At 34.1% G+C, this 13,929-nt stretch overlaps 1 pseudogene; it reads left to right on the top strand.

Annotated features, from left to right (window-relative positions):
- The first annotated feature begins 333 nt into the window (after positions 1-333).
- On the top strand, positions 334-5,701 carry LOC141703570 (sorting nexin 2A-like; annotated as a pseudogene).
- Positions 5,702-13,929: the final 8,228 nt, after the last annotated feature.

The following is a 13,929-nucleotide window of genomic DNA, read 5'->3' on the forward strand; positions in this document are numbered from 1 at the left end:
ATTTTTATATAAAACCCTAACAAACATAAATCATTAGCAGTGGCCGCCTCGTCTTTCAACCCCTCTCTTCACTCAGATCTTCAGACCCCTTCTCACCTCCACCATCCTCTCCTCCGCTCACCTTCTTATTATATTCTCCTACACATCTCGATCCGAGATGTGTAGAAACAATCGAGAAATCAAGAACCTAATCCGTACAACACGTTTCTTGAACCGCCTTCGTATGTTGAAGTAATATTTCGATCGTTCGATGGAGAAGATAGCAACGGAGGAAGTGGAGTCAACGGTCATGATTTGTTCGCAACTTCGACTTCACATTCCAGAGCGAAGTTTATGCGAATCACGGTTTCGGATCCTCAGAAGGAGCAAGACGTGTCGAATGGGAAGTTACCGTTGGTGAGGACCACGGACGTGCCGTCGAGAATGTTGGATGGGGCGGTGAAGTTGCATTGGCAGTTGTTTGGGAGGGAGAGTTTGCAAGGGAGTGCATTGGATGTGAATGAGGTTGCGTTGCCTGCGAAAGGAGGGAGGGATTTGTTGAGGATTTTTAAGGAGTTGAAGCAGTCGGTTACGAATGATTGGGGTGCGGTAAGCCACCGGTTGTGGAGGAAGATAAGGAATTTTTGGAGAGGAAGGGTAAGTTGCAGGATTTCGAGAATCAGATTGGTAATGCTTCTCAGCAGGTCTATTGAACTCTTTGATGTAAATTATAAATTTTGAGTGCTATGTTTGTCGGTTTATATAATTAGTAATGTTTCTCGATTCAAATATGTATTAATATTTGTCTGATAATGCTGATCTAGCGAGACCATTTTGAGTTGCGACATCTCAGACTTGATTGAGCTTAAATGTATGTTAATCAATTTCCTAGCTCCATACAATAAAGGAAATATCGATATTTGCCTCGGTGTTATATGTAAATTTGTAATATTTATTACTGTCATGTAGTTGATTTAGGTACTAATAATATGTATAATGAAATGGGATGTATGCTATTGACATGAAATTAAAGCTCAGCAAGAAATTGGGGAGACGATGGGGCAACTGGGGTTGGCTTTTGTCAAGCTAACGAAGTTTGAGGCGGATGAGGCAATGTTCAACTCTCAAAGGGTGAGATCTGCAGACATGAAAAATGTGGCTACTGAAGGGTTTTTAGCACATAAACGCAGCGAAAACGTAAATTTACTCTTAAAAAGAACCGAAACCCTCCGCAGGAGCCATGCGAAAAAATAATATTTAATTCGTAGTTCAGTATGTTTACCTTAAGAAGCTTTACGTTAATGGAAAGATGGAGGTCTTTAATAGCGATCCAAGAACGATGAACGGAGATCCTTAGCAGATGCTCCTCAAGTGTGAAGCACTCCACCGGTATCCACCAAGAAAACGATGTAATGAAGGAGGAGGAGATGGAGAGAATTAGGGTTTTGTCAATCTTTTTGGTTAAGGCAAAAATAGGGTTTATAATAGTATATTTATAGGCAAAATTTTCAGCTGAAATTTTTTCCATAAAATATTATTATTATTAACCCTTTATTATTCTCACTAATAATTAAAACACCTTTTAATTATTAATCCTTTTTCTAAATTCTTTAGAAATAATTCTCTCACTTGATTTAATTTCCAAAAATTAAATTCTTAATTAATAATATTAAGAATCTTTTCTTAATTAATTTATAATCAATTAAATCTCATTTAATCAATTATTAAATTTTCCAATTAATTATTTATTTCATAAATAAATAATTATCAGCCATTATTAATTAATTCCTCCACCATTAAATCATTATCTTTTATGGTGTGACCCTATAGGTTCAATATTAAGCGGTAGTAGAAATAAATAATAATAAAATTATTTTATCATTATTTATATAGATTCTCTAATTCATTAAATATGATTAATAAATTAATCATATTTATTCTACATCGTGAGGGATAGTTCTCAGCATATCGCGACTATCCGGATAATACGAATTCACTGCTTAGAATACCAAGAACCTATTCAGTGAGTAGTTACCGTACAATTAATTCCTTCTACCCTGCAATATCACGATTAAATACAAGGCATAAAACTTGTGTCAAGCCTATCTTATTTAATCACTTGCTTTCCCATTCACTATGCTTAGTTCTATTTAATGTAAATTAGAAACTCCTTTCTAATTTCATTCACTCTGGCCAGAGATTCCTGGATTAACATAAGTGGATCAGCAGTGAACATTCTCTTCCTACACTGGAAGGGGTAGATCCTTTATTGATCATACCCTATCTTCGTGTACAAATTCCTATACCCAGTAGAGCCCTTATAATTGTCCCTTGAGACTAAGAACTAAACCAAAGCATAGTTCAGTGTACACAAGATGACTATGATGATCTCAAGTCTAAGGATACTTGTACAACTATCACTATGTGAACAACTGCTGACACGTGAGTGAACTCCATTAGTTGTTCAGCCGTGTGAGTCATGTTCAGTGAACTTATTCTATAATAAGCACCTACATACTAGCTATAGTGTCACCAACAAATGTCTATGAGAACAGACATCCTTCATAATGAAGCAAGCATAGTATGTACCACATCTTTGCCGATTATTAATTACCAGTTATAATTCTACGACCAGGAACTATTTAAGTTTAGAGTTATCATCTTTTAGGTCTCATCATTATGATCTCATCACAATCCATAAAAAGCTTTACTCTAAACTGTGGTATATCTTATTTAAACATTTAAATAGATAGAGCCCGCAATAAAAACAAAACAAGCCTTTTATTAATATCAATGAAATCAAAACATATTACATAAAAGTTATTCCTAAATCCTCATACATGATTGGACTTAGGACATATCTCTTTCAGCTACTGCTGCTGTCAAAGCTAACAGACTCTATCGGGAGTTGAATGCACAAACTGTCAAGCATCTGGTAAGTTACTGGATTGTTGTACTTTCCCAGACTTGAATTGCTAACTTTAATCATGATCCTTTATCTTTTCAAGCATCTTGTTCCACTCGAAGTGCTAGATATTTACAGATGCTCTATTCTTATACTGCAGGATAAGCGTCATGACTATCTTGGGGTGATGTTGGCAATTAACAATGCATTTTCTGACCGCGGCGAATGCTTTGTTGACGGTGCAAACTCTTTTATCCGAACTGGCCTCCTTGAATGTAAGGATTGAAAATCTTGAAGCTGCTTCATCAAAGAATTTTTGTGGTGACAGGTCTAGAATTCGCAAAATAGATGAGTTGAAAGAAACTGTAAGAGTAACAGAGGAAGCTAAAACCTGTGCAGTCAGAGAATATGAACGGATCAAGGTAACATGTTCTTCCTTCTAGTGCATGTATTACCCGAACACTTCAGAAATTTTAGTGACACCAGTTATTCATAAATTCTTTAACTAGTTTTTGAGCTGAGATAATATATTCTTTAAGTAGTTTTTTCTTCATCCAATAACAATCATTATAAAAAACTATATACAATAGGAGGGTCTTGCACTAAGAAAAATAGTTAATTGTGTGTGTCCTTAAGTGGATATTAGAATTATTTCTTCAATTGCTTTATAAAGTAAATGTGCATAAGCTTTGCCCTTGCTTGAGTTATGCTGACAAATTAAACATAGAATAATTATTCATTCTGTTGAATTGGATCTTGATATTCTTATAAATGAGGACTTAATTTTTTACCAAATAAAATATAGTTAGCAGTACATAGTCACTCAGACTTATTGCTTAGTATGTAGCATAATAAGCAACGAAGAGTTAAGCACCTCAGATTTTTAGAAGCAAGCAAGAAAACATAATAGGATGAAGTATTTAGCAAAAATATACAAAGTAATTAACACAGAAGGAGCATAAATGTGCAACACTGAGTATATAATAGAAGCGAAGTCGGTCATGAGCAATGGGGTCACCAAAATCAATCCCAGTAATCATTATTTAGAAACACTAAATATAAGTTCTAGGGTCTTTTATTTGATTGTGGCTACCAGACTGTGGTGGTATGTTATGGATGTTACTGCTAGCGACATGGGAACGTAGAGTATATCTGTGCTGTCCCTTAACCACTTTTCATGGTTCTATTCAATTAGATAACAAGGCAACCTGGGTTACATGAAGCTTCCTATCTATACTATGACATTATTGTTAATTCTTATTCTAAACTGTATATTTGTGTTGTATTTGCAGTGCTTACCTATTACCATCGACGTCGGCACAAATAACCAAAAGTTGCTGGATGATGAGTTCATTATTGGGCTCAAACAAAAGAGGGCAACTGGGCAGGTACTTTTTATCTTCCTTTCTGTAATTTATAGATATAATTACTTGCGGTCTACAACTAAAAATTAATTTTGTATGCATTCACCTGTATCAAGGAATTTGCCGAGCTTCTGGCGGAGTTTATGTCTACTGTTAAGCAGAACTATGGAGAGAAAATCATCATACAGGCTTGTTTGCAGTTTCAAACATTTAAGTAGATAATGGATTTTTATATGTTATAAATTCTAATCATTTGACATTGATTCTCAGTTTGAAGATCAATCTTATGGTTGATTAATAGTGATTTATAAGTTTTCAGGGTCAACCTGACAGTTATCACGAGTTGATCGGGAATCCGCACCATACTGAACGCCTAGCACCAGATGAAGTGGCCATGCTTGTGGTAGGTTGAGTGTTTTTGTAAAGTATATGCACTAAAATGTGTAAACTTTATGTCCTCTTATTACTTCTGTAAAGGCTTACCTAATGTTGTTTTATAATTTAAAAGACAAGTTTGAAAGCCCTGTCTGGAGCAGTTTCTTACATAGATTCTGATCACCACAAAATGCTTATTTCTTCTGTAAGTAATAGTGCATTAATATTTTTGCTCATTTCTTTTTCCATTATTTTTTTCGGATTTTAGTTTTTTGGTTGTTAAAGAAAGTTTGTTACCTTCAGATAAGTGGCATGAGCTTGTGGAACTATGGTCCAGATGTGATGGATGTATTGGTTGAGTTGGTTGTTGCTTTGATATGTAATGCTACTCACTATACAATAATGATTATCATTGCTTGTTCTTATCAAGGATTAGTTTTGCTTTTACTACATTGTAGGCTGCAGTGAGCGGAAATACCTCCATCTATGCTTGGATATGCTTGTAAGAAATTTTGTGCCGCCTTTATCTTTCCTTAGGCTATTACAGTAGCCACGGTGGTCTTGCAAAAAAAGAGCAAATTCTTTGTCGTGTGCATGCTGCTTTAAAGGAAATTGCTGATTTAGTTCCCCTCGCACCACTGAGATTGGAAAAAGTAATCAAGGAGAGGATGCCCTACAGATCCTCAAAGCAAGCTTGGATTGTAAGTTTACTTCATCTGCTTCTCGTCTTTTTGGGGGACATGCTTCTCTGTAACCTTGGCTGGAAGTACATTTTTTATGCATGTCTATGTAGACTATATAGCACATTATCGATTTGTTAAATATAAATTTAGAATGAATTTTTTTTGGTCTAGTTGCAAGTTGTTTCAAGTAATTTCGTTAAAGGAAATGTCGGGGCCTATATTGACTCCAAAAAAAATTACCTTTTGAGTCCAGTTGCTTTTATGGTTGTATTTAGCTCTTTATTTAGTCTCTCTGGCAGATAAATCATAAATCTTTTACGCTTTGTACACTATCTGTTTTGCGTCTTTTTGGGGCAAATGCTCAATCTGTTCCAAGGCAGAAGTACATTTTTTGATGCATGTATTTACAGCCCATAGCTCGTAATAAATTCTAAAAATGAAATTATTGACTTTATTGGTTGGGTTTAATTGCGTTGTGTTAAATAAGTAGTAAATTAATAATGGAAAGTTTAAGGCCCAAATCAATACCATAATATTGAGTGATTGACTTGTTAAGTCCAACTGCTTTCATTACTTAAGTTTAAGGCCCAAATCTTGTTATCTTATTCTATTCATTTTTATTTTCTAGGCTAAAGCTCCATTTAGCTTCCTTGCATCAACATCGCCTTAGGGTCTATTTTTAAAAGGTTTTTATTCGAAGATGTACCACGATTTCCAGTGATCAAGAGGAAAACGGTACTACAGTCATTCAAGGGCACTCAAGGCGCAACTTCTTAGTGACTTAGTTCTTTGGTATCTTTGTTCATTTGAAGAAAGATTTGATGTACTTTTGGGTGTTTTAAATTTAGAATTGGGCGTATGTATTTTAGTATTTGTTTGTATGTTTAAAACTTGTTGAATTCCTGTATGGGTTGTTTTTGTTGGATGCCACTTATGGCAGGTATCATGTAAAAACAGACAAATTATGGCCAAATTTTATGTTTTCCTAGTTTTGCATATTCCATAGTATGATGTTGCATATTGCTTTTCACTGTATTACATTTGATTATAATACTGTTGCAATTTAAAAATGGTGTTGCATAATGTGGTATATACTGTTGCAATTGAATGAAAATAGTGTTGCATATGCATCAAAATGGTGTTGCATAAATAATATGGGCCCCCATATGATGTGGAAAAAGGGCCCCACTGCTGACGTGACATTGCGGGCCCCCACATGCTGACGTGGCAGGATGAGACCCAGCTGACGTGGCGTGCTGACGTGCATGCTGATGTGACTCTGGGGACCCCCTGTTGCTGACATGGCATCTGATGTGTCAGTTGCCACGTAGGACCAAGTGTACTATCCTGTCAGGTCTAATGCAACACTTTCTGTTGTTGCCAATAGGTGATTTACTGTTGCAAAATCCACCTAATGCATTACTTTCAAGTTTTGCACAAAATATTGCATTAGGTGTCTACGACCACTTCCACATTGGCAACCCCCCTCTGGTGTTGCCTATTACCTTATGCAACACCATTTGGGCCTTATGCAACTGTATAGTAGGGGTTGCCTATGTGCACTTATGGCGTAGTGATTACTCTAATGACTAAAATTTAGGTATGTACATATAGGTTATAGAATAATGTGAAAATCTTTTATGTACGGTAGAAATACGAGTAATAACCTTTTAACATAATGAGTATAACTTTTGTTTGAATGTACTTGAATTGGCCAATACTTTCATTCTTGAATGCTATAAAATGCTAATGAATTTGTTTTCCTACCTGCTAATGGAGAGTTTGAACTTGTGTACATTGCATGTGACTTTCTCTTATTTACAAAGCCTTTTTTGCTAATCCGGTTTACTTTATGAGATTAAATTGTAACAAAAGTGTAGGGTTAAATTCACACTGTAATCATAGGTTTTACAAGTTAGCAACCATTTCCCTATGACCAAATCTTTAAAAATCAAATTTACATAATTAATTATCTTTTACTTTGACATTAATTTGTTGCTTTGCAAAAGCTCCCACTATGAAACAAGGTTCGATTTTCAATTTGGATAACAGTGAGAAAAATGAGTTGTGTTACCCACTTCTCTTCTAGCGGATCTGCATAACATCCCAAATTATGTACATGTTGCAACAAAGAAGCAATGTCTTATGTTCCCTAACCCCTTACAAATACGCCTATATTCTAATTATTTATGATTTATTGCAGGACTTTCATTTTGGGTTAGAGAAATTTAAACAGGTTTGCTATCCATTCGAGCATCTCAAGGATAATGAGACACCAGAATTTTGGAAAATAACGAGATCGCAAGTTGGTAGAGTTCTTTTCTAAAAAAAAATGAAGTCAGAAAGTATGAGCTTTTAGGTCTGAAATGCTGCTTTCGGTAGGTACTCATAATAATCCATCTAATAATCCATCTAGCCCTTAAGTGCATTGGTTTTTGAGTTGCTGATTGATATGGTTGTGTACATTGACCATGATAATTTTGACAAAGAAATGCGGTGTATTTTTATGATGTTTATGAGTTTCTTTCAAGATTTAATGTGATAGTATATATAAAATTGTAGCCTGGGCATTAAAGAGGAGATGTAAGTCCCCATCTATAACTACATTTTAATTTCACAAGTTATTGACGTACATGGTTGTTCCAATATATTCTAGATAATTGAATTACATGGATGACTTACATGGATGACTGACTAATTTTCAAATTAATTGTTTTATGCTAAAAAAAACTGGGAAGTAATATTAGTCATCTCAATTTCAATATAAATTTTTATATATTAAATAATTTTTTTTAGCAAAACACATGCTCAGATCCAGTCATTTTTTATTATTTTAATATTAAAGTATGATCAATTTTTTCTTTGTCTACAATCATGTTGGTATCTGCTATTTGCAAAACAAAATTAATTCTAAAAATGTGCACATATGGATTATATTTGTCAAAGGGAAGATAGCTTTAACCTGTCCCGGCCAAAATAAACGAAATGTAGTGTTATATATTTAAACACACAGACACACAGACATGGAGAGGGAGGGAGGGAGGGAGAATAGTTTGTACTTTGTGATAACTCCGATGCCTAAACTACGTTATTTTTAAACTGTTGGCTAGACAGTAGTCTACCAGCTCTGTAAAAACTTCTTGCCCTATGTACTGTATGTTAACATAATGTAAAATATATTATACATATGTCATACATTAAATAACTTTATGCAGCAATTTTTAGCATTATAACAGTTTAATATGCAATTTTTTTGGTTGTTATATATGCCATTTTAACTTCAATTTTCAATATTTTCAGTCTAGTACCAAGCACACAGATAGTTTCTTCGAGCATATAGACAATTGTACGGGTATGTATGATCAGAGTTAAAATTTTATGCAGAGCCTGCTGCATAATAAACAATCAACAGCTCAATGTCTTTCTTTTTAGCTTCCAGTGGTAGAAACTTGAAGTTCATATAAACAAATTGCACAATTTAAACTAGAGATTTTTCTTCCCATCTACTCGTTAGCCGCCAATTTTGTTTTTATAAGGTTGATGATGCGCACACAGCAATATGTGAATGAAGATTCTAGTGTATTTGCGCAAACTGGAAAAATAGAAGACAGAGATAGGTAGGAAAAGATGCACAGGTCTTGATGTCTCAAATGTAACTGCTATTTTACATGCTTGAGACCGAAAGTTTGATGCAAATAAACGAATTTTTGTTTCTTGACATCTCAAGTCCTCAATAGATGGTTTTAGTTTAGAAAATCTCAACATATTGTTTATAAATCATAAAGAAATTTATTAATGGTAATAATATTTTATGTACTATATCTAATCTTTTAATCTTTGAACATAACAATATTTTTTCAAGATCTCAATCATCAGAGTTCACAGAGAGCGTTGATCAATAGTGACATTCAATGAGTTCATGCGTGTAATTCAAGAAGATGAGTAAAGAAAATAAAAAAATGCGTAAAAGGAGAAAACTAAACACCAAAATATCATCAGCTAACCACATGAATCTGGATAGGGCATTTTATGATTGTTTATCATGTATTATTTTGCAACTTGGAGATATAATTGTTCTACAAAAAATATTGTTAACATCATAGCTAAAATTAAAAGGTTTCTGAGATCTATAAGAGAATTCTTAATTTCCCTTGTATAACGAAAGGAAAGAGCTAGCAAATATCAGCTAGCGATCAAGATGTGAGGAACCTGCAACATCACCAACGGCTTCTGCATTTGGCCCGCATCCCATCGATAGCTTTTGAAACAAATCTTGTAATTTTTTAAGGTTATAGGGCGTGCCTGCATAATATGTATAGAAAATTAGATATTAGATAAGAACATTTAAGATACATTAGTGTGTGTACTTGTGACTCTGTCCTCGCGACAAAAACTCATGTAAAAAATTATGTAATATTCAAAACGAGGAGTCGTGTATCTAGAAGTATTGATGTCGGTTTTGTTGTGCAACTAGAGATGCCCATAGAAGTTGCTGAGGCATACAAAATTGCAAATACTGTGTGCCTCCAGTATTTATGCGTAATATAGATACTTTTTTTTATAAACTTGGATTTTGGTAGTGAAATTTGCTGTTTTGTGCCACAATAGAGTCCACATTTTTACATGTATATAAGAGATCATCTGGATGGACTTACACGAAGGGCTTCAATATATGGGGCAGTCGTCAGTATTGGCGGAATGAAGCTTCTCAAGAGGAGACAACCCCTGCTGCATTCGAATCACATCAAATTATGTTTGTTAAGTACAACAACCAGACCGCCCCAAGGGACATAAAACCAATCTCAAGCTATCCGGCTTGGTCAGAGACATTTTTTACACAAGTTCTAAATCAATAATACAATAACTATAGGAACGATATAAGAATAGAAACACACAACAGCTTGGAAGATATGCTTACAAAGGTTGCTGGCTAACCTTGGATCATCGGACAGTATGACATAACATTGATAATATTCTTCAAAACTGTAGTAGACGGTTCATCCTGCATCTTTTCAATTACGTCATTAAAAACCTTCATGATTGCACACAACCGGTTTGCAGGCTCACAGCAATACTGTAGTCCCTGCTCTTGCATCGTTATTCTTGACATTATCCAAGATGCAGTCTGTATAGCCATATACAAGTGTTCAGAGTGAGTTTAAAGAGCCAATTAACTATGGGTGTCGATCTATTTATATTTTGATGGTGTACCGGAATTGTTTCAGAATTATTGCTCAGGTTCTTACTAGGACGATCAAGTCTATGCCATGCAATATAAACCTTATGATTTATATATGGCTGGGTAATAATGTTCATCTAACACCAAAATATTAGATGTTCATCAAATCGACTTGATATGTATTAATACGAAACATGGAGTATTAACTAAAAATCCCTTTTTCAATAAACACCTAGCAGAAACACTAGAAAGGGATATTAATTTCAAATTTTTAGTAACCAGATTTTATACTCTGTACTGTCTTACATTACATGTAAGGTGATATATTGCAGTAAAAATGCTTGGAAGCGAAAGAATGTTGAGTTCAAATTTTAATGGACACTTACTGATTGTGAAAGTTCGTTTCCATATTCTATGGATTTTAGACACAAAGGGAAGAGTCCTGATTCAAGCAAACAGTGAACAGCAACCTTTGTCGAAGGGTCGCCTACCTGCATAGTAGAGAAGATTCGGATGATATTTGGAGTAGAACCTTATAGGCATATCAGATCATATTAAAGCAAATTGATATGCAATCTGGTAAGAAATAATGGACATTTTCTTCAACTATTGTTCTGATTAAGCTAATCATCTCAACATTGCATTCAATTCAGAGCTGAAACTTGAAAGGGCGGGTAGCAACTAGCAATGAGAAAATACTTCCATGCAAGGTTACTGGTGCTTAGCTGTTTTAATAATTCAAATGGCTAAAAGTATAAAAAATTGAAGGTATCATGTATTGATTTAGAGTGGATTCTACCTCCTTCAGAAGACCACCAATGACCCCAAGCTCATTAGCCTTAGGTACTGGAATGACTTGCTCGTTTCTTCAGTCTCCAAGAAAGGGTACAAGTAACAATGTATCTGAACTGCAAGGACAGAAGTAAGTTAATACAAGTCTGTCTACGATTAACCTTATCTAGCTCCTTAATTATCCTATTAAAATCAGTTAATAACAATATTTGAATAAGTTATGCAAAATCCTCATCCCAGAATTTATGTAACAAACTTGTAACTTCAACTGAATCCTTGATTTCACCTCAGTGTCCTGTTTCTTTGGTGTTCACATAAACAAATCATACCAGCTTGAAATAAAAAGTGAATGCATTTATATATCAAAACACGTCAAGTTCGACAATATCTTGTGTGGTCTTTAAGTAGCAATATCAGACATCAAGAAATCAGCAAAAGTTATAGAATGAAATTAGCTTTTATCATTTGGTGAGAAGAAGCTATAACTGTGGATACATCCAACTATGTTGAAGAAGACTAATGTAAATACTGAATACATTAGCAGAAACAAGTCACATAGCTTTCAGAAAGTTCAGAAAAATACCATTAAGGAATTGCATCTTGGTTTGAGGGTGAGTGGCCAAGCACTGCATTCAATAGAAAATACACTTGATATTAGAGTTGCATACATAATTTTTAAGTACATAGAGGACCAGCTATGGCTCCTGCATAAGTAAAAATAAATTTGATGTATATAGATAATAAATTTGATAAGTAAAATAAATTTGATAAGAAAAAAGTTTGAAAATTAGGAAATCGAACATATAAAGCAAATACATTACAAAGTTAATACCACTAGAAAAGGAAATTAAAGGAGCGGAAATGACCTCAAACAAAACAGTACATCACAAACTTTACTTGAATCTTTCATAGTAAGTTTCTCAGGTGTTAATGACTTGTATATAGATAATACTTCCTGCAATAAAGAAGATAATTAATCACCAACTGTAAAACACAACATTCTTATTTGAATAGATAGAATAGCCAATACAAACCACAAGGCTGAGCTTGTCAAACAAAGTAGTAAATCATTTAAATGATTCCAATGACCATCATGTGCGGATTTTATAAATTATATCAAGTTCTGATTCAGATGTGATGCAACTTGATCTTAACGGTAGGACTTCTCTAAGACGTGTGACATAAAAGTTGCAGAACTTCCTTACAATGCCTATTTTCCAGATTTTTGGGTTTCAAAATTTCAAATTTCCAAAATATTTGAGATGTCCGCAAATCTTCTCATTAGTTCAATGAAAGATTTCTTCGGCAACTGACAAGCAAAGATACGGGTGCAGAAGTGCTGGGGTGCGTGGACAAAAATCTAATAAATAAATATAATAATATGGAAATTCAGGTGCGGGGGACACGACATATAGAAATATAGATTTTCTCTAGATTTGATGTTACATATATTCAATCTGGTTAAAAAACCACAAACTATAAGCAAATTTAATCAAATGCATAACTTATTGATCTAAAACACAAAATACAGGTAAAATATTTTAATTTATGCAAAAATGAACACTAGCATAATACGTTTGTATTTACTAACAAAAACTGATACTTAATTTTACGAAAATAGGCGGTTAACATAAATTTTGATTACAAATTGGGGGAAAGAATCAAAATTAGGATTCAGGATGAATCCCCTATCCGATGAGGGGACGTGCATGTCATAGTATCGGACACAAGGATGAAGGGATTCACAAACAAGTATAATCATTTCAAAAGACAAGAAAGAATAAGGATCATTAATCACGAAATATTGATTAAATACTATATAACTGGGGGACACTGGACTTGAGAAGATCAAATATAACAATGTAACCTAGATACTGCCATTTTGGTTTAGTAGTCCACTTCAGTATTAAGATGTGAGGAAGAAACTCAAATCAAAACACGGAACTTTTATTGTTAATGTTAACCAAAATTAGAAGTTAATAAAAAGAATTCACGACATGATATAAATTTAAGCAAGCTATTAAAATAAATACATTTAGTTTGATCAATGCAAAGCATTTGGTAGACCCAAGTCATTGTGCATACCGATAGGAGTAAGAAAACCGTACTGATTGACCGCCAAATGTGGAGGGCCAAATCTTGAATTCTTCCCTGTTTCTGTATTGATAAATCACATGTTAGAAATGAAATATACTATATCACCCAATAGACATTAGAACATAGAGTGTAAATAATTTGACTCTGCAGGCTGGACTGCACTTTAAACTTCTAACAAGCATACTTAAATGATATATACAGTCATTTAGGCGAGTCAAGATCATCATTTCTCTGCACATACTTATGTTCTAAATAAAATATAAAACTACAAAATATCGAAAGAATCCACGTAAAAGTGACATTTGGTGCATACAAAGATATATATTTGCACATTCCGATTGAAGAGATACTTTCATAAATCAGACTGATTACAAATAAATATCGATCTGTGTTGTGTATGAACCACATAAAGAATGAAATCAAACAAATGAGTATATCTGGTTTACATAATCCCTGGTCGATTAAACCACACTTTATGAAAATGAAATGACCAGCATAGACATCATAAAATCATGACAAGGCCACAATTTAACTTGTATTTCAACATATGAATGC

The sequence above is a fragment of the Apium graveolens genome, unplaced genomic scaffold (genome assembly GCF_009905375.1).
Source record: "Apium graveolens cultivar Ventura unplaced genomic scaffold, ASM990537v1 ctg6768, whole genome shotgun sequence".
Lineage (NCBI taxonomy): Eukaryota > Viridiplantae > Streptophyta > Magnoliopsida > Apiales > Apiaceae > Apium > Apium graveolens.